Consider the following 6,000-nt stretch of genomic DNA (forward strand, 5'->3'; position numbering starts at 1 on the left):
TCACAGAGGGGTCTCAGGCCACAGCTAAAGTTAACAAACTACAAAAGGAGCAGGGAGAGCCCACAGTGCCCAGTCAATCCGATGTTTTCACAGTGGACGAGACCGCCAGGTACATCAAGGCAATAAGAACCAACGGGGCCCCAGGACCAAACGGTATTCCCGCTCAAGTTTTTAAGTCCGCTCTAGCTTTTTTTGCATCTGCCCTTACTCCATTATACAATCATTCATACTTCACAGCAACAGTACCACAATATTGGAAAGGCTCTATCCTGTTTCCAATACATAAGCAGGGAGATCACTTGAATCCTGCCAATTATAGGCTAATAGCCCTGCTTGATATTGAAGAAAAGGTCTATGCCCGCCTATTATTAAGGGACTTAGAAGACTGAGCGGACAAGAACGGCAACCTCCAGCCTTATCAAACTGGTTTCAGGGGAAACAGCTCTATTATGGACAACATCTTAGCGCTGTCCTACCTCTCGAAGCAAGCGGCAATGAGCAACAAGCTTCCCCTGTTTTTCTGCTTTATAGACTATTCCGCGGCCTTCGATAGAGTTAATCGAGGATGACTATGGGCAAAGCTTGAAGCCTGGGGGATCCAGACAACCCTATTAAAAGAGATAAAATCCCTCTATGAGGGGACATGAGTCCGCGTCAAAATAAGTCCAACAATGGTAACCCTAACAATCTATACTAACACCGGGCTAAAGCAGGGTTGTGTTCTGACCCCTCTATTATTCAATCTGTACATGGCAGACCTGGGCCATGGCCTGAAAGACGCCAGCCTAGCACCGCAGAAATTGGGCCAGACAACCTTGGGAACCCTCCAGTAGGCGGACGACACAGTGATCATGGATCACACCAGGGTGGGGCTTCAAAGAGCATTTAAAAGTCTAGCAGCATACAATCAGGAAAACAGCCGGCAAATCAATGAAATTAAGACAAAGATGATTATCTTTGACAAATACCCTCACAAAAAGCAAGCAACCTGGTCCTTAGGCAAGCACCGAATTAGAACAGCTACATCCTATAATTACTTGGGGGTATGGGTAACAGAGAGGGATACAGCATCCAAACACATAAGTGAGCTAAAGCCGAGAATTAACAAAATAATTCTGGCACTTAGGCGATTAAGCTATCGCCTAGCAAGTCCATCTATAGAGCCTATGTTGACTGTACTGTACTTAGCTGGCAAAACTAATGCCTGCAATCACTTACGGTCACTTAGCCTTTCCAGGCGCACTAGCGAAAGTCATCAATGCATCCCAGATAAAAGCTTACAAAACGGTGCTACAGGCGCCCAGACAAGCTAGAAACACCGGGCTAAGGCTGGAAATAGGTCTAAACAGACCGGACTTGGCACTTCCGGGGGACCTTATAAAATATTACATCAGAGTTCTGAAAGCCCCCGAAAAGAATCTTAAATACTCTTTAAAGCCTATTTTTGAGACAGAGGGTTCGCCATGGCACGCCAAGCTGGATCAAGCCATCGAGTGCTTGAAAATAGAGGCAGGGAGCATGCCCCTTCCTAAAATTCCTTACTCTGCCTGGGCTAAAGCCGTGAAGCGCCAAGTCCAGACGATCTTGTTCGAACTGGAGCGATCCTTACTCCTATACAATTCTCCCACATTGTTATTGAACAATTCATACATTCCCGAGAAAGCTCAACCCTACATGTGTGACCCATTCTCAGCTCAAGCGAGAAATAAAATCCCATTTTTTCGCCTCACTGCCCACAAGATCTCGGACTTCAATCCTAAATGGGAGCGAAATGACACTATCGTCTCCTGCCGACTATGCAGCTGCCACAGGGAATGCTGGCTATATCTCTTATGCTGCTGCTCAAACTAGCCGCGGACCGCCATTGTTTTCCACGCCCAGCCCTAAAGGACAAGGGCTTGAGAACTTGCAGGAAGGCCATGGAATGCTTGCTTGCTAGAGTCGGCAAGTTCAATCATCAAATAAGAATAGCACTTGACCCCCAGCAACAGGTCGCAGGCCCCAGGGCCTCAACCTCTCAGTAATCAAATCAGCTGGCGCCCCAACCCAGACAGAAGCTACTCAACCTAGGGGCCCACGGCGTGGACAACTAGACTACAAGAGAGAGAGAGGTGCCAAAAAGGGGCACAACTAGAACTTTTAACACTGACTGATGGATTTTACATAATCAGGGATTCTCATAGGACTAAGTAAAAATTGGTGTGTACTGGAGTGTTCTCACATTTTAACTTATTTTAACTCAGTCTGTCAAAGAGACATATTGCTATAAACTCCGCCCATGCAGGCATGGTGCATTTTTTACTTCGAACTTTGGGAAGGTCCTTGGGGGTGGGCGGACGGGAGGGGTGAGCTTTATTCATTCATGTGTTATACTGTAAAGATTTTAAGTAATCGTACGGTTAATAAAGAATACATCATCATCCTCTCTTTTTCCACTGCATCTTAGGCCCCTCTTATGCACCCTGCTTTTAGTATAATGTATCTTAACACTATATGCCAACGTGATTGTTGGTTAAGCTAAAGCTGAACCCTGATCCCCCCCAATCTTACTGGAAAACTACCCCCCTGAATACAACCATATTGCATGTTATTAGTGCTGAAGACGCTCTACTGTCCGGCAACATGTCGCATGTTTTAAGCTGCGCTTCTGAGGTACACATCCAAACATCGGTTTGTTTATTTTCGCAATCGTAGACTGTTTATAAGCGTTACCAAGGTTTCAGGATATTTGGTCATTAACCTTATTGTGCAATGAATGTTAACAGATTATATATAATTCGATGTTTTAGAGCCTATAATATTACATACGACATTGAAGTTTTTGTGTGTTTCTGCCATTTGTGCCAGATCATGTTTGTTTATCAGTGGCGTCTAACACACACCTCCTTGCGTATATTGTTTACCAGTTGTCTCGCAAGGCTTCAAGGCAAAAGTGGAACAAGAAAGGCCTGCTTGCGATTCACTGCTCTGCAATGCAAGGTCGAATTGATGTCATACAGGCACTGATGGATTGTAATGCACACCCCAGAACTAACACAGCCGAAATATCAGATAAAAGAGACACCCCCAGCCTCCTCTACCTTTCAGCTGCAAACGGCCACTTAAAATGTGCAAACTGGTAAGATGTTTTTTTTTTGTTGCATGTTTCTTTTACTGCATCTTTAGAAAGAACCCTTGTGCTCATCTTTTTAAATGTGAAGTATGAACCGAATGCGTAGCCGTATGACACATATAAGTCGATATATCATAACATACATATGCAAAATATTCAATTTCATTACAAACGTCAAAGGTTGTGATAGAAACTACCAGACAGTATAGGATGTTAAAATGCACGCGGGGCTGTATCACTTTGACTCTATTATTCAGAAGATACAATGTTCTCTGTTACAATACTATCTAAAAGAGATCGAATTCAATAGAAATATTTATTCACCCAATGATGCATATCATAGTGTTATGAAGATAGCTGCCGATTTAGGGAGATAGGTTTTGAAAAAGTATGAAAAGGGGATGTCCTGTAAACAGTTGCCCTGTTATGAAGCCGAAGCCTGCGGTGACTGCTTCTGGTTAGAAAACTTCCACCCTCAATGATGCTTTTATGGTTTACCTTCAGTCTAACAGAAGGCCATGCAAAGGTTTATTTGGGTCAAAGAACATGGACTAGTGCTAAAATCGCAATCAAACAACCCTGCAGAACAATGATATATTTAAATAACCAAGGCTATTTTTTGGTAGGAGGTAGAGAATAATGCTTGCCTTTGGAAGTGATTTGATGGATAAACCAACTTAAAAAAACACAATTCAAATTGTCAGAAAACTCGAATTGTCGTATGTCCAGACAAATAGTTTAAAATATAAAAAATCATGAAATCTAAGAATTTATTACATTAAAACATTAAAATGTGATATAAAAGTGCAAATGAGTGAGTGAAAAGGAAGCCCTGACATTACAGTGATCCTCTAAACTGACAATGTACCAAACAACTATTCCACAAACTACAGATACGTTACAGCCTGTGCCTCAAACATTTCAGATAGCAAAGCTATCCCTCACGTTACAGAGGTTAGAAACTCAGCCTTCAAAAATAAAGTTTATACATCAGGATATGCAGAATTCTAAGATTGTACTGTTCATATTTATCGGAGATCTTTTAGGCAGTCAACAAATCTATCAATCGCACAAAAATAGATTTCATGCCAGACGTAAGACAGGCTAGCTATCCCTCAAATTACAAGGATCTTTCAGGCTACACATACCATGCACTTGCCACAGATCTCACTGGATTCATAGAGCAAAACCAATTGTCAATCCAAATCTCAATATTCAGGACAGTGTGTTTTGAAAGATAACAATTACAGTTGTTATTACAGATTTCTGTAGTTGAGTTTGTGACAGGTCAAACGTTCCTCGCACAGACATTCACTGCATTGACAGCAGAATTACAGGCATCCTCAAACAGTGAGGCACAATCCTCGTTGCAGCAGTACATGCTTTACACGGAACAGCCAGCGACCAGCCAAGACTTCCTTACACCCAGAACAGGCACAATAGAGAGATGAGCACCTTTGTATTTTCCGCCACACATAGACCGGTACATCAGAGATGGGGGACTGCAGAAAGTAAAAGTTACTTGCCTTTGATAATTATATTTTTGGTGGGTATATAATCTTCGTGCAGCCTCCTCACCTTTAAAATATCCCCAGGTGTCACACTGCAGCTCAAGCAGCAGCTCCACCTGCTGGACATGATGCCACTAGTGTCTAAAGGGCACCAACCAGAGCACTGATATCAGTTCCCAGTGTTTTTCTTCGCCTCAGCTAGGCGCAGAGAGTAAAACCGAGAGAGCATTAAGGACAATGGCAATAACAGCAGAAACACACTTGCATTTCTTGGGACCTTATTATTCACCACACTGACTCATCAGGTAAGGGGAGAGGGCAGTGAGGAATCTGAAGTCTCCACCAGAAATAGGGTTAACAGAGGTAAGTAACTTTTACCTCTGATGGATACATCTTCCTGCAGATTTCTCACCTTTAGAATAAATCCCAAAGCAGTACCCTTCAGCAGGGGAGAATGAGTAGCGTAGCTAAACCAAGCAAATAATGCACCACAACCCTGGCAAGGTATCCATCACTCCACGATTGGGCTGTGAGACAGTAATGTTTAGAAAGCAACGGCAGAGGTGGCCACGTAACAACCTGGCAGATGGCAACGCCTGTAGAGAGAGCCATGACAGCAGCCATGGTCCTTGAGCAGGGCTCTCCTGAGTCGGTCCTGGACAGCTGGAACCATGCCAGATTTTTAGCATATCCCCATTTAGATAAATGTAGTTATCTTAAAAATATGGCATGGATCCGGCCATCAGTACCAACTTTGGAGAACCATTCCCTAGAGGAATCAGCCCAAATTCCCCCCAAAGAATGACTCGGCATGTGCTCTTCCCCACCTTGCCTTTCTGCGCTCCGGCAGAGCCCGCAAAGAGCTGAAAAGTGCATGAAGAGAGAGAGTTTCAATAAATGTGCATCTCATGATTTCAATGCCTAATTAAGTGGAAAAATGTTTCTAATTCAGTGTGATCTACTCAGATATGCATCATATCTTATACACCGCAATTTCTGCAACTTCCTGTGTTACTCAGTGTTGCACTTGATTGATGGGTCCTTTTTTGAAGGGTTCTGGGTCGCACCTGTGTTAACTACTAAAGGGAAGTAGTGAATGGGAGTGAAACATTGTATGTTAATGTTATTCTTGTTGTAAGATTCTCAGCTCTTATTTTGTCAGTGTGCTCACTCCGGAAGCCAAACTGCAGATTTCTACCATACCAACGCCTCTTGGCCAGCAGTTAACTAGCACTGACCACAGCAGAATCTCCATTCTTAGTGTCCAGATATACCTGTGGGCCACATTGCCAAACCATTTCCACAATCTTTATGGAAAAGGGATAATTAGCACATGCACACATTTACGAAACAATGTTAATGTCTAAAAAATGGGAT

General features: G+C 43.1%; 1 long non-coding RNA gene across 1 annotated transcript in view; it reads left to right on the forward strand.

The window, feature by feature from the left end:
• LOC146855283 (uncharacterized) overlaps positions 1-3,035 on the forward strand; it is a 161,894-nt gene extending 158,859 nt beyond the window's left edge. Inside the window, exon 3 of the long non-coding RNA XR_014980810.1 lies at positions 2,907-3,035. This is a non-coding gene — a long non-coding RNA (uncharacterized LOC146855283). The remainder of the gene's footprint in view (positions 1-2,906) is intronic.
• The last annotated feature ends 2,965 nt before the right edge of the window (positions 3,036-6,000 follow it).

The sequence above is a fragment of the Triturus cristatus genome, chromosome 4_1 (genome assembly GCF_964204655.1).
Source record: "Triturus cristatus chromosome 4_1, aTriCri1.1, whole genome shotgun sequence".
NCBI classification, from domain to species: Eukaryota; Metazoa; Chordata; class Amphibia; order Caudata; family Salamandridae; genus Triturus; species Triturus cristatus.